The sequence below is a fragment of the Myotis nattereri genome (genome assembly GCF_964212035.1).
Source record: "Myotis nattereri genome assembly, chromosome: 13".
In the NCBI taxonomy this organism is placed as follows: domain Eukaryota; kingdom Metazoa; phylum Chordata; class Mammalia; order Chiroptera; family Vespertilionidae; genus Myotis; species Myotis nattereri.
Window position 1 is genome coordinate 44,027,092 of NC_138088.1, and position 25,043 is coordinate 44,052,134.

At 40.7% G+C, this 25,043-nt stretch overlaps 1 protein-coding gene and 1 pseudogene across 2 annotated transcripts in view; one reads left to right on the forward strand and one right to left on the reverse strand.

Moving 5' to 3' along the window:
* ARMH3 (armadillo like helical domain containing 3) overlaps window positions 1–25,043 on the reverse strand; it is a 156,488-nt gene that overhangs the window by 30,117 nt on the left and 101,328 nt on the right. The window lies entirely within an intron of this gene.
* On the forward strand, window positions 9,747–10,298 carry LOC308529370 (large ribosomal subunit protein uL22-like; annotated as a pseudogene). The gene has a single exon. The product of its transcript is annotated as a large ribosomal subunit protein uL22-like (transcript).

Genomic DNA, 25,043 nt, shown 5'->3' on the forward strand with positions numbered 1-25,043 from the left:
TCATACTTGTTAGTTAATATTTCAAATCAAAATTTTATTTCCAGCTATTGAAACCAAAATCTGAGTGTCACTTTCAAATACTCCCTTCTCCTTTACTTCCTCACATTCAAGGTCACCAAGTCTTATCAAATCTACCTCTTAAAAATCTCTGAAATCTGAAATAAATAAATTTCTCTGAAACCAATGCCTTGGTATAGGTCCTTATTTCTTGTCTGGTATAGCAGAAAAATCACAGGTTTTAGGTAAGAGTTTAGTATGAGTCCATATTCATATAAAAATGATTAAATAAGTTGGGAGAAGAGACAAATCTTTCTAACAGAACAATTTAGAATAATATGTGTAGATACTCTCCTCTTTAGGAGGTGGAGTTTAGCTCCCATTTCCACTGAGGGTAGGCTAGACTTAGTGACTTATTTCCAAAGAATAGAGTAGCAAAAGGGAAAAATAGTAACTTTACAGTAAAATATTCTGGAGACCACCACCTTAACCAAGAGATGAAGGTGAACATCACCAGTAATATCATGTAGTTGTCAAGTAATCCCTGGTATGATCTAATGAGAAGGGAACTTCACTTCTTTTTGTGTACTTTTTAGAACTCAGACCTTCAGTCTAATCACGAGACAAACATGAGACAAACAGACTGGAGCAGACTGTCAAGGTCATAAAGAATAGAGAAATTGTCAAAGACCAGAGGACATTTGGGAGACATTACAAATAAATGCAACGTAATACACTAAAATGTCTCCTGGAGCAGGAGGAGGACATTAATGAATAAACTGTGAAATCCAAATAAAATATGAAGTTTAATTAATAGTAATGTATCAATGCCAGTTTCTTAGTGTTACTAGTAAATATACTGTGGTAATGTAAGATGGGGAAACTACGTTGAGGGGCATTTCTTCTATAATTCTTAAAATTATTCCAAAATAAAGTTTATTAAAATGTGTATGTGGCCCTGGCCAGAGTTGCTCAGTGGTTAGAGTGCAGGCATGTGCACTGAAGGGTCACGGGTTCAGTTCCCGGTCAAGGACACATACCTGGGTTACAGGTTTAATCCTCACCTAGTTGGGATGCATGCTGGAAGCAACTAATCGATGTGTCTTTCTCACAGCCGTGGTTTTTTTCTCTCTCTTTCTCTCCCCCACCCTCCCTTCCATTCTCTCTCAAGAAAATCAATGGAGCCCTAGTCGGTTTGGCTCAGCTAGACCAAAGAGTCCCGGGTTCGATTCCGGTTAAGGGCACATGCCCACGTTGTGGGCTTGATTCCCAGTAGGGGGCGTGCAGGAGGCAGTTGATGAATGATTCTCATCATTGATATTTCTTTCTCTCTCTCCCTCTCCCTTCCTCTCTGAAATCAGTAAAAATATATATATATTTTTAAAGAAAATCAATGGAAAAAATATCCTCGGATGAGAACAAAACAAACAAATATTTGTGTGTATGACAGCGTAATAGAAATCAATGTTTTCTTTTCATGTAACTTATTGATTGTAAAGAATTACAGAACCATTGAATCTAATACAGGTAAAAAAATATAAACCAGAGATTTTACAAAAACATGGTCTGGAATCCTACTTTGACCACTTATGATTTGAATGATTTTAGGAAGCTATATCTCTCATTAGAGGGAAAAATGTGGGAACAATAATACCTATCTTAGCACTTAGCACAGTACCTAGGAATAGTACATTGTAGGCGTACAATAAATGTTTGTTGAAAGAGTGACTAAATCTTAGAGGATTCTTACAACACTTATATAATAAAGCAACATCAAACACCTAGCACAATGCCTGGCACACAGCTGGTGCTCAGTAAATATTCAATGAATGAATAAATTAAATAAGACAGAAATAGGTCAGAGTCCTATACTTTATGCTGCAGGGCATGAATGCTCATATTGTTTGGCGGAGGATATGACAAATTTGCCACTCTGGGAATTTATATTTGGAATGAAGATAAAATCAACCTCCAACCTGCCCTGTGACATTCTCATTCCAGAGCTTCAAATCTCAGCAGGTGATTAAGGTCTCCCACCAGACAAACTGAGGGACTGTTTAGGAACCTGAGAGATGTGGAACAGCCTAAATCCAGTTAGTAATCTCTAACTCAATACCCAAAGGGGCACTTGAGTATATGTCTCTGCTCTACTTTTCTTGCTGTTTTTTTAGGGTTGCTACCTGAAAAATCTGAGTACTAATCTGATCTACTGGAGATGCCAGGTGCAGGGCACTAGGCTTAGGAGATAAGAAAAATAACCTGACACTGACTGTTTTTCCTGCCAGCCTCTTTAGGAAGGAATTTGAGAGCGGGATTAGGAGCTTCATACTGTTGAAATAGAAATATGTTCTGAGATAGCAAAGAGATGACAAACAATGAAACCAGGCTAAGTCAGCCCAACTGAATGACACAGGCCTTGACTGAAATACTAAGCTTCTCCTTCTCTAGGAAGTTTGGAGGCTACCAGGGCTCATCTGGGTTGTGATTCCATACTGCCCCCACCTGGCAATGGCCCTAGACTGGGACTTAAGCCTGACTAGCTCTCAGCGGAAGAAAGATGAAGCACCAGATTTATGGATGAAAGAAGCATCTTTTTTTTTTTTTTTTTTAAGGCTTTCCTTCCCACTGATATTATTTCCAAAAGGTTTTACTACCATCTCTTCTGAAGATTGTGTGGGCTAAGGGGTAGAAAGAAGAGGAAATTTGGGTAGGGAATAAATCATTAAACAGACCCATATGGAAAGGTTAAGTCTTCCCTTTGATAAAGGTGACAAGACAATCTAATAGGAAAACAATAGTTTTTTTTCAAGAAATGGTGCTGGGATATTGGATATCTATATGCAAAAAAATAAAGTTAGATCCCTACCTCACACCATATACAAAATTAACTCAATGTGGATCACAGATCTAAATGTAAGATCTAAAAACTATAAAATTCTTAGAAGAACACATGAGAATAAATTTTTACAAACCTGGGTTAGGCAATGATTTCTTGGATAGGATACCAAAAGCACAAGTGACAAAGAAAAAGTACGTCAAGTTAAAAAATGTTTGTGCTGCAAATGGTATCATCAAGGAAGTGAAAAGAAAACCCAGAGAATGGGAAACAATATTTGGGCATAATATAGCTGATACAGAACCCCAATGAGATACCACTTCACACATGCTGGGATGGCAATAATATAAAAGACAGTAACAAGTGTTGGTAAGGACATGGAGAACTCTCATACATTGCTGGTGGGACTGTAAAATGGTACAGCTACTTTGGAAAATGATTTGGCAGTTCCTCAAATGTTAATAAATAGAGTTACCATATGACTCAGAAATTCTACTCTTAGGTATATACCCAAAATAATGAAAACATTAAGGCTACAGAGAGCCATGGCCGGATAGGTCAGTTGGTTAGAGCACTGTCCAGATATACCAAGGTTGTGGGCTTGATTCCTGGTCAGGGCACATAAAAAAATCAACTAATGAATGCATAAAAAAGTCAAACAACAAATCGATGTTTCTCTCTCTCACTCAAATCAATTTTTAAAAAACATTATGTCTACACAAAAACCTGTACACAAATGTTCATAGTAGCATAATTTGTAATAGCCAAAAAGTAGAAATAATCCAAATGTCCATGAATGGATAACTGAAGAATGGGTAAACTGAAGAAAGGATAAACAAAATGTGGTATGGCTACAATAGATTATTCAGCCATAAAAAGGAATGAAGTACTGATAAATGCTACAACATGGATGGGCCTTGACAATATTAAATGAAACAGGCCAGACACAAAAGGCCACATATTGTATGATTCCATTTATAGAAAAGGTCCAGAATAGGTAAATGATTATATATAGAGAAAGCATATTAGTGGTTGCCTGAGGCTAAAGGGAGGATTAGAGGAATAATAAAGACTGACTGCTAATGGGTATAGAGTAATTTGGCGGGGGGGGGGGGGGAGATAAAATATTCTAAAATTAGATTGTGGTGATGGTTATACAATAAGTTGTACATGTTAAATGGGTGAATTATAACATATATGAATAAAGTTGTTTAAAAAAAAAAGACTAAGGCCTCTGCCTCCAGCAGTTCTTGAGAAAGCTGCTTTCTCCAGCAACCAATTCTGCTAGAATTTACAGATCCCGGAGTGTTTCACTTACCAAGATGACTTTCCTAGAGCCTGCATCTGTTAGCAATGCTGGTGGCAGGAGGAAAAGAAACTCATTGGGCCAGTGACTATTTTATAAATTACAGCAGATAGAGTTTAAGGAGCTTCTGCAGAAGCCTCTGTGTGTACCACGAAAGGAGCAGTAATGTGGGTGAGACTGGCAGTGGAAACCACATGTTTAGGGAGGATCAACCCTGCCTGGAGATAAGAAAAGGTCAATTCCTGGTAATATGTGTGATATCTTTAGATTAAAAGGTTTGCATTTGGCAAATGATATCAACTTTTGGCTGTTGAAAAAAGAACTCCTTCGAATAAAAAAATTAGGTGTAGATTGGTGCAGGAGAAGGAAGGTTATTTTTAACACTTATCACTTTTTTTTTTTTTTTTTTTTAGGAAATGGCTGAAGCTGCCCACATTACTCAGAGTCATCCCATCCATCCAGGACTATGAAGAGGGTTTAAAGAAATAAGGTTCGACTGTCCAACATATGAGGGAAGGTGGAGGAGGAGGGGGGCGGGGGGGGTAAGAGATCAACCAAAGGACTTGTATGCATGCATATGTGCATAACCAATGGACACAGACAGGGCGGGAGGGGGGGTTGGAGGCTGGAGGGGAGGGGGGAGGGCATGTGCTGGGGGGTGGGGGCAGGTGGGGAGAGGTCAATGCGGGGGGGAGGGGGGGGAAGGAGACTTGTGTAATACTTTAAACAATAAAGGTTTTAAATAAAAATTAAGAAAAGGAAAAAGAAATAAGGCCCAAGGAAAGGGAAAGGAATCTGGAGGTAGAACTTGGTGGACAAAGGGAATATAATTTTTAACCAAACTTCCAGCTTTTCTCAAAATGGAACTAAGTGCTCCATGTTAGCAAGAACCAAATTTATTTTGCTCACCAATATATTCCCAGGCCTTTAGCAAAATGCCTGGCATACTGGCAGATTCGATTTTTAAAACTGAATGAATGAAAGTCTGAGAAGGTTTCTGTCCAGTCTCACCACTAACAAGGAGCTCCATGATCACCAGTTATTCTCCAAAAGTATGAAAATAGCAGTAAAAATGTTTTATCCCTATCCTGGGAGAAAAGGTGGCTCAGACAGGAACAGCTGTCCTCCAAAGAAGAAACAAAAGTTGTCACTAAAGACAATAAAGGTTTCTCATCTTCAATCATACCAGGAGGCCAGAGAAAAGCTTTCTGGCATTTCCTATTAATCTAGTAGCTTCTGAAAGTAAGCCTAAATTTCTGTTTATTTGGGAGAGCAGTGGGGGAGTGTGTTACACTCTGGTATGTGACCTAGTGCAGCTGAATTAGACAGTCCCAAAGGGGAAAGAGAAAAGAAACAGACAATGGCACAGTCAAGGGTATTTCAAAAGCCAGCCTCCATGAGGGATGACTCTGCACCCAAAGCACCTTTAAGGGCAAGAATCTGGGCCACCCTCCAAGCAACTGTCAATTTCTGAGTGCTGAAGACAGGGGTCACTTATACAAACTGAAGCAAAATGAAGTGGACAGATGGAACAGCAAGGCTGAGCTGGGGATTTCTTGGTCCATTTTTAACTTATTCTCTCTGACTCATGGCTCTGCAAAGCAGCTTTCTTTTCCCTAGTGCTGGATGGATGATGGCTGAGACACAAGTTAATGCCCAACTTACCCAAAAAATGCGTGGAAATGTTACCTTAACAATGTAAGCAATGTAGCTTAAGAGAAAATGTGGACTCTTTCTCATATCCAATGTGAATCTAAAACAAATCCTCCAAAGATGCAATTTCTCACAATACCAGCTATCTCCTACTGACAGGGGGAACATTTAAGGGTCTTTCATGAAACATTAAATAATGTTTCATCCTGGAGCCCAGAACATGGTGATCGTTTCCTGACTGAGATAGCTGAAGGAAGGAGGCTGTCTCTGAAAGCTGCTATGTAAATCCTTCAGAAAGAAAGGGCAAAAAGAGGCCTGGCAAAGTGGCTCAGTTAGTTGGAGCATCATCCTGTAACCAAAAGGTTGCAGGTTCAATTCCTGGTCAGGGTGCATATAGAAGGCAACTGATCCATGTTTCTCTCTCTCCCCCATTCCCCCCCCCCCCCCCACTTCTCTCTAAAATGAATACACATATCTTCAGGTGAAAATTTTAAAAAAATATTACTTTTTAAAAAAGGAGAAAAACAGGCAAAGGTTGTTTACAGGAAAAGATTTTATAGCTCTTATTCCAAGGGAGGAAACATAATTAGTATACTTAACTTGGTACATACTGGGACGATTCTTCAATGTTTCACCCTAAAATTATTCCTATAAGGCTACCAGATTTACATTAAAGAGATTATGAATAAATACCTAAATTCTGATAAAAATAAATCTGGATCTCAAGCCTCAAACTCCTAAGAGCTATAATCCTGTATTTTTAAATACTTGTTAAACACGTACAACTGGATGTCATGCTTTTGTTTACATGGTCTTCTTCACATGAAATGCTTTTTTCCCCATCACTAAAAAGACTCTTATTTTCCCTTGAAGACCCAGTTAAAATACCATTGCTTCCCTGAACATGGTATATATATAGCAAGGCTTTAGTTTAGAGGCAAAATCGGGCTTAGTCCACTTCTAGGCTGTGTCACCACAGGCAAGAGAAGAATCTCTCTGACTACCAGTTTCTTCGTCTAGTTCAGTGGTTGGCAAACTGCGGCTTGGCAAACCGCAGCTCGCGAGCCACACGCGGCTCTTTGGCCCCTTGAGTGTGGCTCTTCCACAAAATACTGACTTCTGTGCATGGGCCACAAAGTTTCAATCGCACTGTACGTGCGCACCCGCACGTGGTATTTTGTGGAAGAGCCACACTCAAGGGGCCAAAGAGCTGCATTGGGCTTGCGAGCCGTGGTTTGCCGACCACGGGTCCAGTTGGATTTCCTTTCCAAAGCTTTTCCTCTGTTTCCCTATATTTATACCATCTAACATGAGCTAAAGGGAACTTCCCTCCAACCCCCATGCAGCTTCCCTTTTCCTAGACCCAAAAGAGCAGCCCAGTGTGATATACTACAGAGTGTATTCTCAGATATCTGGAGCTAAAGACAAGAAAACCATCATATTCATAATTGCTTCTACCTGGGAAACCTTCAAACATACAGCTAAAAGATTGGCTTTGGAGAAGGGGTGAAGGTATGATTAACTGGTATGTAACAGTGTTTAAAATGGTTTATCTGAGGTTGAGTTACTTAATTTCAAACTAACATTTCTTTTCATCTTCAGAACTGCCTCATATACTCCCATTTCATGCAGTAATAAGCTTTCTTCTTCATGGAGTCAATGAATCTTCAGCCCATCCAATTCAACAACAATAACAAAAAAAGCAATTTCCCTTGACGCCTGTTAACAGCAGTGCATTACAAGCCTCAGAGATTCTGCTAATTAACATTAAACAAAATAAAACCTCAAATAAGAATTACCTTCCAACCTTTTCACTTTGAAACTATCTACTCAAAACTTCAGTGACTGACCTGTTAAGGTTATTCCTCTAACTTATTCCCTATGTACCAAGTCTTAACCCTTTCATGCCAAGTAACCCCTTCCTTATATGGCAGTTCCTGTGGCCATTCTTTTTAGGACCAGAGACACAAAAATAGAACCTTACTATAGAAGCCATTTTGACAACCATCAAGAAGAATGAGCTACTGGCCAGTATATCTAGTTGCTTGCTTTACCCAATGATCCAACTATGTAAATTGGCCCAATTACTAAAGAGAACTTGATTTATCTGTGTACACAAACTTATTGGTCGAAGGGAGAACAGAGAATATATATCATTGACTGCAACACAGTAACCCTCGTATTTCAACCTGGAGAATGAATGATATGAATCAGCATTCCTCTTAATTTCTAGGCGAGAAATACATATGTCACACCAGGTAAGTTATTTACCTATTGGGTGACATTTTCATCCAGGCACTGCATTGGACAAATGAAGGCTTAAAATTCATTAAGTGAAGCAAAACAGGAAAGAGTTAATGTATGTGAAATGTACATGCACACAGCCTGAGGGGCAGTTGCCTCATTTTCTGGAGCTGTGTGCATGATTATACATTTTGGCAGTTGGAGCTTTCTACTTTGATGCATGACTTTGTCCAATGCAGGTTTCCACCTCATCACCTGCTGGAAATTGGGCAATTGGTTATAGCTACTTTGCTTGAAAAATGAGCTAATTTCTAGTTACAGTGGCCCCAAACCATAGATTTAAGCCAAGTAAGAGGCCATTGGCTTTACACTTTGGCTAAATTATTTCCTCTAGCACTGCCATAAGAAAATAATGAAATTCCTTCCTGCTTTAGATACCAACCTGACATTTTTTCATTGTTTACATAATCAGAATGAATGTAAAATGAACCACAGGAGTTGAAGGGACCACAAGTCAAATGGACCATCTACATTTCCATAAAAGATATTACTTAATTTGTTCCCCTTAGAAATGTCTACTTTTTATTAAAAGTATGTCTCAATAAATGAAGAGAGGCTCCAAAATTTTCCTAGGGGTAAAATTTACCCCTAGACAAGATTAACCTATCCCTGGCCCTGGCTGGGTAACCCAGTTGGTTAGACTGTCGCCATAATACACCAAGGTTGCAGGTTTGATTCCTGGTCAGGGCACATACAAAAATCAACCACTGAGTACATGAATGGGTGGAAAACAAATCTCTCTCTCTCTCTCTCTCTCTCTCTCTCATAAAGAAAGATTAGCCTATCCCTGCTCAGAACCCATTATTCTGTGCTTCAGCTTCCCTTAATTTGTCTCTAGTGGCAAAGCAGGAGTTGGTGGCACAGTTCCAGGGAGTACAGAATGCAAACCTTTGATAGCTTTTGCAATTAGATTGGCCCTGGATTTCCTATCTCCAGAAGCAAGGCCCCTCTAAACTCTCAGATATACCTAATGAATATAAAGGAATAAAGTGTGCCATGTGAAAATGTCTATTAGATTTTCTGTCCCACTTCAGGACACAAGAAAATCCTAATACATACGTGGGAAGACTTCTCAGGCAGTACAAAGTAGCTCAAAACCCCAAAAAGTAATCTAATTTTAATTAATGGTGAACACTGCAATCCCCTGAATGTGACTCAAAAACTTTTTAAAAACTGGCATGAGCCAAGAACCTGAAATATATTAACTACATCTCATTCCCATGAGCCCAATTAATCAATTTATTATAAAACATTTAACTTTGAGCAAAAGGGCAAAAAAAAAAAATTAGCAGTTGGCTTACTTAGACTTCTTTTTTTGATCATTTCAAAAACAGAGGGAAAGCCCTGGTTGGTGTTGCTCCATGGTTAGAGCGCCAGCCCATGCATCAAAGGGTCATGGGCTCGATTCCTGGTTAAGGTATGTACCTGGGTTACCAGTTCGATCCCTGGTCCTGGTCAGGGCTTGTGCAGGAGGCAACCAATCGATGAGTCTCTCTCAAATCAATGTTTTTCTCTCACATTGATGTTTCTCTCTCTCTCTCTCCCACCCTTCCACTCTCTCTGAAACACACACACACACACACACAAACACACACACACACACATACCCCTCTTCCTATTCCCCAAAGTGGCCATAGATGACCTCTGAAAATGATTCCCTACTCACTAGACCCAGAAAACCCCACGGAATCATGCATATAAGAGGCTCAAACTTTGTGTTCACTTGAAGAACACTTGTGAAACTGCCTGGACCATCAAGGGCATGCAGATTCTAAAAGACACCAAGTATCTGAAGGATGTCATTTTAAAGAAGCAGTGTGTGTCATTCCGTCGTTACAATGGTGGAATTGGTAGGTGTGCCCAGGCGAAACAGTGGAGCTGGACACAGGGTCGGTGGCCCAAAAAGAGTGCTGCGTTTTTGCTGCACATGCTTAAAAATGCCGAGAGCAATGCTGAACTTAAGGGTTTAGATGTAGACTCTGGTCATTGAGCATATTCAGGTGAACAAAGCTCCCAAGATGCAGTGTAGAATCTACAAAGCCCATGGGAGGATTTAACCCATACATGAGCTCTCCCTGCCACATTGAGATGATCCTCACTGAAAAGGAGCAGATTGTTCCTAAACCAGAAGAGGAGGTTGCACAGAAGAAAAAGATATCCCAGAAGAAACTGAAGAAAGAAAAACTTATGGCCCAGGAATAAATTCAGCATAAAATAAATCTAAAAAATAAAAATAAAATAAATCCTTGGGTGAAGATTAACAAAAAAGTTTAAAAAGAGGGAAATTATTTTAGTAGATCATATGCTGGACTAGAGAGAGAGGGAAATTGTCTATGGATCCCATACTAGTTAGAGAAAAAAGGTACATGAATCCCAAACTAATCAGAAGAGCTGTGCATATACCTCAGTGGTAGCAAGGGAGGAATGGGATCCCATGCGGACAAAGGAGGGAAGAGGCTGTCAATATTTCTGAGCGGTCTAGTGCGGGCATATGGACACACACTAGACAGGAGTGGTCCTAATGTTCATGCACAGCCGAGGGGGGATGGCAGACAAATGGATCACATACCAGTTTTTAAGTACTCCAAGTAAAGAATGAAATTAAAAGACATGGAAAGAGGTTTATGCTCTATCCCAAGGGTACCTTTTGGAACTCCTCAGGAAAGGCAATTAGTGAGTCTGCCAAAGTAATTAAGCAAGCGAACATTTACCATAAAGCCCACATCAGTTAAGTGAACAGAGATGAATCTTATTACAGTGCACTGTCAGCTCTGAGCCTGCAGGTACTAACCACTGAGATGTGGCGTTACTCGGCCCTCTCTGCTCGCTCACCCATCATGACGGAGAGCTTCACCCTTCTTGTCAGCTCTAAAAGAACAGGCTGCTTTCACCTGCTCTGGCAGTGACTTATGTTGCCTTCAGAGAGGCCTTAGCACCAGCGTTTTTTTTGTAAGAAGCCTGGCTATAAATATTGAGGGAAGAGGTGTGGTTGGCTAGAGAAAGGAGCCTTGAGAGATAGAGAGGCAGAGATATGGGAGAAAGCAGGGGAACTGCATAGAAGTTTGATTAGTTAGGTAAGAAAAATGGGATAGGTTAGTAGGTAAAGAAGTAAATGAAGCCCGGGCTGGCATGGGTAAGTGGTTAGAGCATCGTCCTGAGCACTGAAGGGTTGTGAGTTCAATTCCCAGTCAAGGGCATCTCTCCCACATCAATGTTCCCCTCTCTCTCTCTCCCCCCGCACTCCCACTCCCTCTAAAAATCAATAGACAAGTTATCCTCAGGTGAGGATTAACAAAAAAATAAAGAAAGAAAGGAATGAAGCCCTGCCTGGTCTCATAGCACATGCATAGCAGTGACTGGAACACTGCCTATATACTGAAGGGTTTCGGGTTTGATACTAGTTAGGGCGTGTATGGGAGGCAACCAATAGATCTCTCTCTCTCTCTCCCTCTCTCTCTCTCTCTCTCTCCCTCCCCCCCTTCCTCTCACTAAACATATCCTCAGGTGAGGATTAAAAATAAATAAACAAACAAACAAAACAGTAAGCACTGCTTTAAAAAAATAAGATAATTTTTTTAAAAAAGGTAAATGAAAAATAAATAAGCTGCTCAAAGTACTGGACCATTCTGCTTGGGTGAAGTTGATAATATCTCACTCACTGGATAGGGGAAAAGTTAAAATTTCACTGCAATATATTTTTTCTACAGGAAAAAAAATACTACTGAGGCATGTTGCTTTTCCAATGTTATTGACAGCCTCAATATCAGCTTATTAATGAGTTAGCTCCAAAGCAAAAGGGTTAGATTTTTCTCAACAACCTAATCCGTATCTATTATTGAACAAAATGCACTATTTGCTAGTGAAATGGATATTTATCAATTATCCTAAGATTTATAAATGGCACCTGGAACAACTTTTGGCCCTATTTATTTCTGAAAATAATTATGAGAGACAAAATGGAAGTCCAAAACTGACTAAATGGTAGCCTACTAAGTCAGGATACTCACAAGAGGAAGACTGCAAGAATACCTGTTGAGACAAATTTAAAATCATACAACATTAGGGAACCAAGATGGCGGCGTAAGGTACAGACCTGTGTGTGCTGCCTCCCACAACAACATTGAAAATACCAACTATAAGACAAAACAGCTATCATTCAGAACCATGGGAAAGCTGGCCCAGTGGAAGTTCTACAACTGGAAGGGAAGGAAGAAGAGCACTGAGACTGAGTAGGATATGCAGAGGCGCCAAGAACAGAGGTATGGAGTCGTGCACCAGGCGGGCTGCGACTGGATGCGCGGTTTTTTTCAATCAAAAGGGGTTACAAACTCTCGAATCTACTGAGCTTGTTTGGGGCGGGATTCTGAGGTCCCAGACCCCTACGGGGAGAGGCGGGATGGCCTTGCAGCAGGTCGGAAAGTGAGGGCGGCTTTCTCGAGGAGCTGCTCGCAGGCACTCAGGGACACAGAGATGCGGAGTCACGGAGAGGCGAGGAGTCATGAAGACGCCATTGCTGTTTGCTCCGCCCTGGTGATTCCCTGAGACCCCGCCCTACTCAATTTACATCACCGCCCAAGCTGTGCCAGTGGCACAAAAGGAACCACCTGCGCTTTTGCAGCTTAACCCAACAAACTGCAGATTTCAACTCCTCGCACCCCTAAGGGACACACTCAAGAAACAGAATCAGGTTCGGAGGAAGCCGGAACCGGACCCGGCTGGGACGGCAACATGGAATCGCTGTACCAGCAAACGCACAAACAGGTCTACCAGATCCAGTCTCACATGGGACGCTGGGAGACGGCAGACAAGCAGTCTGTGCACTTAGTAGAAAACGAAATCCAAGCAAGCATACCAGATATTCAGCCAGCAAGAACGCCTGGAGATTTTGTCCAGCAAGGAGCCGCCCAACAAAAGACAGAATACCAAACTTTGTGTTGACCAGTTAAAGTATGATGTCCAGCACCTACAGACTGCTTTCAGAAACTTCCAACATCGGCGATAAGCAAGGGAGCGGCCCCTGTGAGGCTGAGACAGTCCCTGTGAGGCTGAAATGGCCCTTGTGAGGCTGAAACAGTCCCTGGGAGACTGAGACGGTCCCTGTGAGGCTTAGACGGTCCCTGTGAGGCTGAGACAGTCCCTGGGAGGCTGAGAAGGTCCCTGTGAGGCTGAGACGGTCCCTGTGAGGCTGAGACGGCCCCTGTGAGGCTGCGATGGCCCCTGTGAGGCTGAGATGGCCCCTGAGAGGCTGAGAAGGTCCCTGTGAGGCTGAGACGGTCCCTGTGAGGCTGCGACGGCCCCTGTGAGGCTGAGACGGTCCCTGTGTGGCTGAACACAGGGACACTTCGCAGATGGAAATAGCTACATTTTCCATGTGCTTGACCCGGCAACAAAAAGCGTACACTTATGGATGAGGACAGTGGTGGGTAAGGGCAGAGGGTGGGGTGGGAATTGGGTGGAGGGGAACTATGGGGGGAAAAAAGGGGAACAACTGTAATAACCTGAACAATAAAGATTTATTTAAAAAAATCATACAACATTAAAAAAACTCATCACAGGCCATGTGTCTATCACTCAGAGGAGCAGGTAAGAGTAGACAGGTAGGTAGGTAGGTAAGGCCCCTGTGTTCAGAAACCAATAAATTTCTACCTCATTATAGAAAGGAGATCCTGAAGGCATTGCTGGGAGATAGACATGATCAGCCAATTGAAGAAATGACATGGAATGGCTTGTGACTGAAATTGATGGAAGTCTCATAGCACATGCACATGCAGGCACCCATACATTTGAGCTTCCCTCTAGGCCTAGAACAAGAGCACAGAAAGAGCTGTGGTAGAAAATGACTTGCAACCCTACTTTCTACCACAGTGCTTTGTTTGCAACAGGCCTGCAATTTCCTTACATTCAAAGGCAGTGAGAGGTGGGAAAGGTGGGGAGACTAGATGACTACTATTCAAAACCAAGCAGAGCTGCCCAGGAGAGGACTTAATTGGAGGATAAATTTGGGGACTGATTTTTTGACAGCACCTCCAATAATAGCTAGTAAAGCAGGGGATAAGAGCCAGCTCCAAACATTCATCATAATAGTGCAACAAGATGAACGTCTTTGGGGGAGAGTCTATGAGATTCTGGAGTAAGAAAATGAAGCCCATGTGGAGGGTGAGGCAGTTGGCTCTGACAGATTGTCCCTGTGGGAGGCTGGGTATCATTGTTTTATGCTCATGAAGAAGTTATTAGTTGCTGTCTCTTCAATATACCAGAAATAGTGGTAACTTTTTCCCTTCCTGAAAAGGTGACACTGTCCAAAAGAGAAATTTGGTTTTACAGTGATTACAGAATTTTGTACTATATGCACCATTTTAGAAGGATAATTTCTATATTTTCTCCTCCTCCCTTACTCTGCAAATTGACTGTTTTCTCCACTCGATCTTAGCCATAAGGCCGAGAAGTGATGACAGCTTTCTTATGCAGTGAAGGAACAATCGTACCTAGAAGAAAGTTCTATGGTTTCTGAACCTAAGGTTTTGCTAGTACAGCCACTGACTCTTGATAGTTCAATTTGTTTGACAAGCATTTGAATATTTATTATGTGCAGGTACTATGCTAGGAAATGGAGGAGGCAAATTAAATTTGATTCCAATTAGCAAGGAATATAGACTTTAATGGAAAAGACACACCATAGACAATTTCATTATGATGTGGTAAGGGCCAAATGGTATCACGGGAGCACGAGGAGGAGGCGGGTATAGCCCAACCTGGGGGCTTAGGAAAGGCATCCTGAAGGAGATAGTGCTTGAGTAAAATCTTATTTTAAAGCTTTCCCAGCTAAAGAGTAGCAGGATACCTTTGTGAAAGCCACAAGCCTGTCGAGGTCCTATTTGCACCTTTTTGCTCAGTACTGACTCAAAGATGCTCATGGAGCTAGGCTATGGCAGGGTTCTGTGCCTCCTTTCATCTAAAATGAAATGTAAACACACAGCAGCTACCTAAGCTGAAGGCAGGCTTTTCAGTCTTATGGGAATGATGGATCTCAGCGGTGCTGTGCCCGCCCTGCCCTCCACAGTGTGTCAGTCTCGTGGCAGCTGTTCCACTTAAAGCCACACTGAAGCCTTGAGTCTCTGATCTCCACCAAACCACATTGAAGAGAATAAATGGCTCTGCTTTGCAGCTGCCTGTTAATTATAACAGTTTCCTTGGTCCTCTTTTGGCTTATAAGACAGTAATATGCATTTGGGAAGTCCTCCGTAAGAAATACATAAGAGAACTTTACTTCATAAAGAGCCTGAAAAAACTCCTACTGCCAACAGCACTAAGGCATCCAAACACCTAAAACCACAGCATGTGAAACAGCATCAGAACACACAGATGCCTTCAGCAGGGCCTCTCGCTTACATAAATGACAGCAACCCATCACTCAGCCAACGAGAGGGCTTTTAAAAAGCATCCTTCTAAAATCATCTTTTAAATTCAGGAGATCCGTAAGATAAAAATAGCATTAATTGCCTTGACTTGTTACTTCAAAAAGGAAAAAAGATAGCCCTAGCCAGTGTGGCTCAGTTGGACTATTGTCTTACACACAGAAAGGTCACGGATTCAATTCCCAGTCAGAGCACATACCTAGATTGCGGGTTCAGTCCCTAGTTGAGGAGAGTACGAGAGGCAACCAATCTCTCTCTCTCTCTCTCTCTCTCTCTCTCTCTCTCTCTCTCTCTCTTCCCCTTCCTCTAAAATAAAGATAAATAAATAAATGATATATCCTCAGGTGAGGATTTAATAAAAAAAAAAAAGGGAAGAAAAACAATGCATGATGCTATTGATAATTCACTTCAAAGTGGCTTTAGTTGTCTCAAAGCCCCATTTTAGATAATTAAAACTTTTTGGCTGTCCTCTTGTTACTCTAGAAGGAATTAGTAGTAAACTCTACTGTATTGGGATAAACAATTCAGCTCATCAATGAGAAAGGGGACTCTTCTGATAATTCCAAAGCATATTTCCTGGCTATCCTAGATTAATTCAGGAGTTGCCAAGAATGTATTTCCTGTTGTCCATTGTATGGTAAATGGGAACATGGGCCCTTCCCATGCTCCAACTCTCCCTCCCACCCTGTAAGCAGACTGTGAGACCTTGGGAACCTGGCCAGCAACTCAGTCTAAGAAAGGCCAAAGAGAAACTGCTTCTAGATGGGAGCCTGGATTGTAAACAGCTCATGTTTTGATCTCACTACAGGCACATCCCCCTCCACCTGCATGCTCTGTTTTTCTGGTTTCTGTATTCTATAAAACCTTATGTTGGGAAAGCCTAAGTGGCGGCAAACGAAGAGCACTGGTTGGTTGACTCTAGTGTGGCCCATCCATAGGCCGGATGGACTTAGCGGGATAACTTCACTGGTGGCAGCCAGTGTGGCAGTAAACTTCATCAGTCGGCTGCCACCAGTGCACACATAAATCCTAATAAACCCATGTCTTTCACAGCCAGTCCTCTAAGTTATTTCTTTGGAATCCATGAACAATATGCAGCACTTTGCATAACATCTATTAAGATCTGAAGCACTCTTTTATATGGGGGCCTCACAGAAACATTGGGGAGCACAATCAGAAGGGGAGCTCTACAATCACTTAGGCATCTCAATATCCACTTCCTAGCTTAGGACCTCAGATCTGCTGATGATTCTGGAAGATGATGGTGGCAATATTAAGGCCTTGGAAGATAAAACATTCATTCCAGCCATCCACTCATTCTTTTACTGTGCTAGGGGCAGTGTAAAACATTACAGAAGTAAAACAAAACAAAACAAAACATTGTCTCTGTCCTTAGGAGTTTGCCATCTAGTGATGGTCAGATAAATGAATGACAATACCACAATGTGACAAGTGCTTTAAGAGATGTATGAAGTCCTGTGGTAATACAGGTGGGAATCATACTTCTTCAAAGAACCCAGAAAGCTTTCAAGGAAGGTGACATCTGAGATAGATTTTGAAGCATAAATAGGATTTTGCTAGGTGAAAAGAGGAATGGGACACATTCTAGGTAAAAACATGTGCAGAGGTATGACATTTGAGATTCTGTGGTCAATTGTACTTTGGCCAGATCTTAGGACAGGTGGGAGAGTGATAGTAAATAAAGCTAGAAAGGAAGGTAGGCTGAGGTCAAGGTGTCATGCAAAGAAGTTTGGACATTATCCTATCCCTATCAATGATGGGGAATCACACAAGATTTAAATCTGGTAAGTTTTTAAATTAAATGCTTCAGACATAGAAAAGGGTGCAGAAAAGAATATACTGAATGTTTACATACCTAATATCCAACTTAAGAAAGCATTACAATTACCTTCCAAACCCTCCATGTACCTCTTCTTAAATAAATAAATAAATAAATAAATAAATAAATAAATATATACACACACACACACACACACACACAGAGATATTTTTTTAATTGATTTCAGAGAGGAAGGGAGAGGGAGAAAGAGATAGAAACATCAATGATGAGAGAATCATTGTTCGGCTGCCTCCTGCACACTACCCACTGGGGATCGAACCTGCAACCCTGGCATGTGTCCTTGACTAGAATCAAACCCGGGACCCTTCAATCCACAGGCCGATGCTCTATCCACTGTGCCAAACCAGCTGGGACCACATACCTCTTCTTGACTGCACATCTGTCACTCTCTTCCCCAAATAAATAGTCTCTTGATTTTGGTATTTATCATTATTATAAGCTGCTTTACTCTTTTAACTAAATAACATATTAATTTTTGTGTGTTTTTAAACTGTTTGTGCATATTATCTTACATTCTACAACTTACTTTTTTATTCAATATTATATTTGTGAGATTTTTATTGACTTGTGTTGCTCTAATCCAACTTCAATGTTGCATAATATTCCATTGTATAAATATACCACAATCCATTCTACTGATTGAAATGTAGGTGGTTTCTCATTTTCTTGGTATGAAAGACAATATTGAATAAATGTTTATAAATGTGTATATATATATATATATACACACACACACACACATACATATACATATACATATACATATACATATACATATACATATACATATACATATATATCTCCCTGTGACCATTTGGGAGAGTGTCTTTAGGAAATATACCTAGGAATGGAATTACTGTGTCATAGGTTTGGGGAACTTACACTTAATTAGCTATTGCCAAATTGCCTGAAAAATCATGGTACCAACATATACTCCCACCAGCAGTGCTTCTGAAATTCAACTCTATGATTAAATAAATGCGAAAGACTGGAGGTAGAGAACAGTTAGGTGGCTCTTGTAATGTGAGAGGTTATGAGGCCTTGAACTAAAATGGTGGTTGTCAACACAAGAGTTAGTGAATTTCCTTAACCTGGACAGATGTTGCTTTGAAGTAAAATGAATTTTAAAAAAGATGAACCACTTAAAATTTTTAAAAATTTATTTCAGAGAGGAAGGGAAGGAAAGATAGAAACATTAATAATGACAGAAATCATTGATCAGCTGCCTCCTGCATGCCCCCTACTGGGGATCAAGCCCACAAACTGGGAATCCAACCATGACCTTCTGGTTCATAGGTCGATGCTCAACCACTGAGCCATGCTGGTGAGGCAGATGAACCACTTTTATCAATATGGATGCAAATGTTACAGAGAAATTATTTTTACTAGTAGTTACTCAGTTATTGGAAAACCTTTAAGTAAGTTTGGACAACTTGGATATTTAACTCTACTTTTTCAACTGTAAATTTTATGAAATCTAAATAGAGATAAAATATTTCCAATGAAAATACATCACCTGAATTGATATATGCTTTATCAGGTTGAGGATATGCTCTTCTATTCTTAGCATTCTGAGAATTTTTCTTAAGAATAGATGTTGTGCCGAAACCGGTTTGGCTCAGTGGATAGAGCGTCGGCCTGCGGACTGAAAGGTCCCAGGTTCAATTCCGGTCAAGGGCATGTGCCTGGGTTGCAGGCACTTCCTCAGTGGGGGATGTGCAGGAGGCAGCTGGTCGATGTTTCTCTCTCATCGATGTTTCTAGCTCTCTATCTCTCTCCCTTCCTCTCTGTAAAAAATCAATAAAATATATTAAAAAAAAAAAAAAGAATAGATGTTGTGTCCTGGCCAGTTTGGCTCAGTGGACAGAGCGTCAGCCTACGGACTGAAGGGTCTCCGGGGTTTGATTCCGGTCAGGGGTACATGCCTGGGTTGCGGGCTCAGTCCCCAGTGGGGGCATGCAGGAGGCAGCCAATCAATGGTTCTTCCTCATTATTGATGTTTCTGTCACTCTCTCCCTTCCCTTCCTTCCTGAAATCAATATATATATATATATATATATATATATTTTTAAAGAATAGATGTTGATTCTGCATTTCCTAATGACTGATAAACAAACAAAAACCCCAAAACAAAGCATATTTGCACATGTACACATTATGGCTGGAAGAATATCCAAAAAGGGAGGGAATTCTTGCTCTAGCAGAAAGCTCTTGTTTCCAAGGTTAGACACAAGGAAGAACATCAACCTTAACTAAAGTCAAGGCCACCAGACTCTAGTGGGCAAATGTCCTCAACAGACCTGTTTGGTTTAGTGCCTCCTCCTTCCTAGAGTGACTTCCATGACATCACCGGAAGGAGGGAACACTTCAGAAACTCTCCAGAAGCAAATGATGGGTGGTCATCTCCTGGAGCTTTTCAAAGGAGCTATAGTAGGAACATAGCTATTCTGGTCATACTAGTGGCCCGGTGCATGACATTCGTGCACTGAGGGGCAAGGGGGGTTCCCTCAGCCTGGACATCCCCTGAGGGGTCCTTAGTGCTGCCATAGAGGCAGGAGAGGCTCCTGCCACCGCCGCTATGCTCGCCAGCCATGAGCCAGGCTTCTGGCTGATCAGTGCTCCCCTTGTGGGAGCACACTGATCACCAGGGGGCAGCTCCTGTGTTGAGCATCTGCCCCCTGGTGGTCAGTGCACGTCATCGTGACTGGTTGTTCCACTGGTCAATTTGCATATTAATTAGCCTTTTATTATATAGGATTCTACCTCAGGTACAACATGATTGCACCCTGGACTTTAGATGTTCTTCCAAAGTCTTAATTGCAATGGTACTCTATGAAGTCTTGCCATGTGGTACTCTCAATGCAAGTCAGGAGCTAAGGGCATGGGGTTGTTATACAGGAAATACATAAGTAACTATGACTGGTTAAGAGTCAGCCAAGATGGATCTGCATTTCCCAGCTACATGAAGTACTATTTGTCTACTACGTATTGTCAGTAAATTGCACTTTAAATCCCTTCTGGGTGGGAAGGGGCACAAAAATACAGGATTAAGATATGATACACAGCTGACATAAACCCTTAACTCATAGTGTTTCATTATCACCTATTTATCTAGTCAAAAATTTTAAATGTCATCTTATGACTTCTCTCCCTACTAAAACTTGTTATTTTTTACAAGGTTAATTACAGCTTTATAATTACTATTTGCTAGACCCTGCAAGTATTAGTGAACATGTTAAGTCAGAAAAAGAAAACAATAAGCCACTTGACATAGATGGCTATGAGAAAGTCCCATTTCATTAGTTTAATTCAACCCTGAACAAAACGATTAGAGTGCTGTTCCAACAGCAGACTTCATCTAACATATATGCATTATTTATCACACTAGAAGGAGAAGAAGGGACAGAATTTTTGTAAACAAGGGATACAAATCAATATGAGGTTTTAACAGATGGAGTCTTGGTTGGGAGCCACAGCAGCCCCTGCAGGTCCAGTGCTGAAAATCATTCAGCTGAAAACACTGAAAGACCGAGAGACATTTGCTCTGCAAGTCATTTAGGGAGTCAGCATCTTGCTAAATGTAATCTTCCCAGTCTGGGTCAGAATGATGGCCACACATCTGCTCTGGGTAGTCAGCAGTTAGCACACTAAGCTGCAGCCACAGAGCTATACTGAATATTATCGCTGCAAGTAGTGCAATACTACCATCATATAATTTCCCTCACTGAGATATTTTTAGAGATATTGCATAGATATTGAATAGTTTGGCATTCAGGGAGGTGCTTCAAGTTGGACATGTAAAGCAAACACTCTACACAAAGTTTAGAACATTGAAGACAGGGGGAAGAGGGGCAAAGGGGCGCAGCAGGTATCAGCATTGGTTTAGCATTTGTGGTTCACCTATCCCTGATATGGTGCAAACCTGACTCAGACACCCATAATGTGACCAAACTTTTTGTTCCAGTCCAAATGCAGAGACTTATAGAAGTTGTCTCTGAAGTCAGTTCCGGGACACAAATATCCCTGGCATTCTTCTGTGTCTTATAACATTTCAACAGTGGGATGGCCCAGGCAGAAGAAATAAACAAAGCTCTAGGACAAAAATTAAATTCATAGAAAACCCAAATAATTGGATTCAATCCATAAATTGGGGAAATGATCCTCTTTCCATGTCTGATGGCTATCAACAAAGGTCCAAGAGCTCCTTAACTGATTTCCTTCTTAAAATAACCCTCTCATCAGTATACAGGTTTATATAATGCTAACACCTAAGGCAGTGATGGCGAACCTTTTGAGCTCGGCGTGTCAGCATTTTGAAAAACCGTAACTTAACTCTGGTGCCGTGCCACATATAGAAATTTTTTGATATTTGCAACCATAGTAAAACAAAGACTTATATTTTTGATATTTATTTTATATATTTAAATGCTATTTAACAAAGAAAAATCAACCAAAAAAATGAGTTCACGTGTCACCTCTGACACACGTGTCATAGTTCGCCATCACTGACCTAAGGAATATCACCACAACCCACCCTCCCATTTCTGCTTCCTTGGAATTTGAAAGCAACATGAGGAAAATCCAAATCCTCCAATTCTACTTCGTTACTCAAATTATTTTCAAAAAATTGCCACATATAAAGAATGGTAGTGATGGTCAAAAATTGAATTTCTTTCCCTTCCCTCTGAAGACCTTTTTTTCCTTCTAATTTTAAAATTAAGGTAAAATTCACATACAGAAAAATTTACCCTTTTTAGTGTAGAATCTACAAGTTTTCAAAAAATGCATACAGTCATGTAATCAACACCACAATCAAGATACAAAATAGTTCCATCACCCATAAAGTTCCCCTGTGTCCCTCCTCCTCCCAAGTCTAGCCCCTGGCTGATCTGAATTCTGTCCCTACAATTTTGCCATTTCCATAAACATAGGATCATACACTATGTAGCCTTCTGAGTCTGGTTTCTTTCATACTACATAACGCAATTGAATTCGTTGTTACCTGGTTCTATGTATGCTACTTCTATAAAACAGTTAAATACTTTCCCAATGGAATAGCTGTGATGCTATATTTGTGATGTTTCTCTTCCTGGTCCATCTATATCATTTCTTTGCTCTCCTGGGTATAAGAAACATCTCTAAATCATTATCACTTACAAACTTCATTAATACTTTGCTTACTTTTAGCCCTAACTCATTAATAAAAATGCTAAATATGCCCAATTTCCTTAACATCCTGCAACATCTTAGAAAACAACACTCATTCCCAAACCACACACACTACCATTTATTTTACACTTGATTTATAGCACACATTGCATCAGTAGCTTCTCCTCTACATTTTTAATCAATTTTCAGTTGAGCCAAGAATTTTCAGTATATCACCTTTAATAACTACAGGAAAACTAGAGCTTTCCCCAATTCATCTTCAGTTAGTGTACTTTCTGGACATCACAGATACAGACAAGGACCAATAGAAAACAAACTCTGAAAATTTGAAGTGTTATTCTCTAACACCAGCCTAAAAGCAACATTAGGCTTTGTCCTCCTTCCATTCTAAAAACAGTCTTTCAAATAAATGCTGTATTAATTAAACCACAGAAGAGAAGAAAAAAAAGTCAGCATAATTAACATACAAAGCAACAGTATGGCCTAATTAATCACCATGAAGAGCAATCGAATAAAATATTATGCATTTCTATGGAGCAATTTAATCTGGCAAGTAATTAATCACAGAAACACTAAGCAAAACAAATGGATTTCCCTTTAAGGAAGTCACATTTATCATCTGTAATGTATCCCAAACTCTAATTTGTTATCCTACTCAAAATTGTCCAGGAGACAATGAAGTGTCAGCTGTAGTAGAACATGCTTTCTGGTGAAAAAGAACACTGAGTTTTTCAAATCAAGTTACCAAAGAGCAAAGGTTACAGGGCATAGGTCTGTCTCCCTCCCTCCCTCCCTCCCTCCCTTCCTCCCTCCCTCCCTCCCTTCCTTCCTTGCTTCCTTCCTGGCATAGAGGTCTTAACCTCAAACATTCTAAATCTAGGTCAGTTTAGTCAAACCCATAGATAATTGCTAAATGACTCATTTAAAAAAAAGAGAGAAACACTTAGTATTAGGAGTGACAGCTATAGGTCACAGATATTACCCAAACGCCCAAAGGAGGACCCTCAAAGGCTGACAACAGAGAGAAACAGCTTTTGATCTTCAGAATAAGCAAAGGGGGAAGGGGCACATTTCAATGCAGTGAAATGTAACTCAAAGAAATCTCTTTTACTCCTTCCTTCTGTCTTTAAACAATGGCCCACTTTCCCTGAGCCCCAACAGCTTTACTAGTTTGAAGAATGTCAATAGGCTGAGTTTTTGAATGGCCTCAATGTTCAAAGACAGAGGGACACACATTAGCTAAGAAGGTATAAGAGGCTATCTTCATAACTCCTTCTTCCCAACTACCCTCTCTGCTTAGCTGTATTTGAACTGTTTCTACTCCCTCTTTTTTTTTTTTTTTTTTTTTTTTTTTTTTTTACCAAAAAAGCTCATGGCACTATAAGCCTTTAATATTCCTATCTCTTGCCTGGCTGACCATGGCTCAGTGGTTGAGCGTTGACCTATGAACCAGGGGGTCACAATTCGATTCCTGGTCAGGACATATGCGCGGGTTGCGGGCTTGATCCCCAGTATGGGGCATGCAGGAGGCAGCTGATCAATGATTCTCTCTCATCATTGATGTTTCTATCTCCCTCTCCCTCTCCCTTCTTCTCTGAAATCAATAAAAATCTATTTAAAAATGTTCCCATCTCTTCTTGACTTTTTTAGTAAACTCCTATACATTAAAGCACCTGAGAAAGCCCAGGCATCTGCTGGCTGCAACCAAAGTGGTGTTTTCTTTACTGACCTGCTTGACCTCCAATGCTGGGTCCCATGAAACATTCAATATTTATTCAACTATAAAGGGAAAATTGTGCTTTTCACACTTCCACCCAGACTGTGTTTACAATTTGAGAAAAGCTGTTGCAGATATCCTATTTGGCCCAGCCATTTTCCTCTAGATTTTAACCCTTGCCCTCCTTCAAACCATTTTGCTCTATTATCCTTAGCTCTATTATTTAGAGCCATTGACTTGTATCTGAACTCTTCTACTTTGCCTGGCCCTTCAGTCCATTTCTCTTTTGTGGAGTCTGCTTGGCAATTTTGTTCAGTACTTTGACTCATAGCCCATTCTAGATGAGGCCCAGCCAATCTGAATCCTCACTGTCTAAGAGAGCAGAACGCTGTTTGTTGGTCTATGTTTAACAAACATTCACTGAACACAGACACTGTGTTACCTGGATGAATAAGGCATGGATGCTGCCTGCCAAGCTCACAGCCTAGTAAAGACAAATAGACAAGCAGATAGTTAGTTACTACTGTAGTATGGCCAGGTCTGGCCCTAAGAATGAAGTGATACTCAACACGTACTATTTCAGGAGGTAAGCTGATAAGTTGGGGAAGGAAATCTAAGCCAAGAAGGCATGATAATGTATAGGATGAGGAGTATAAAACAGTTTGTTCAGAAAATTCTAAGTGTCTCTGGTTTCTCCAGAGAACTGTAGGTAGTCTGGCATAACTGCAGTGAGGACAGAAATTCCAGAAAGCATATTAAGAGTGGAATTGTATGCCACACTATAA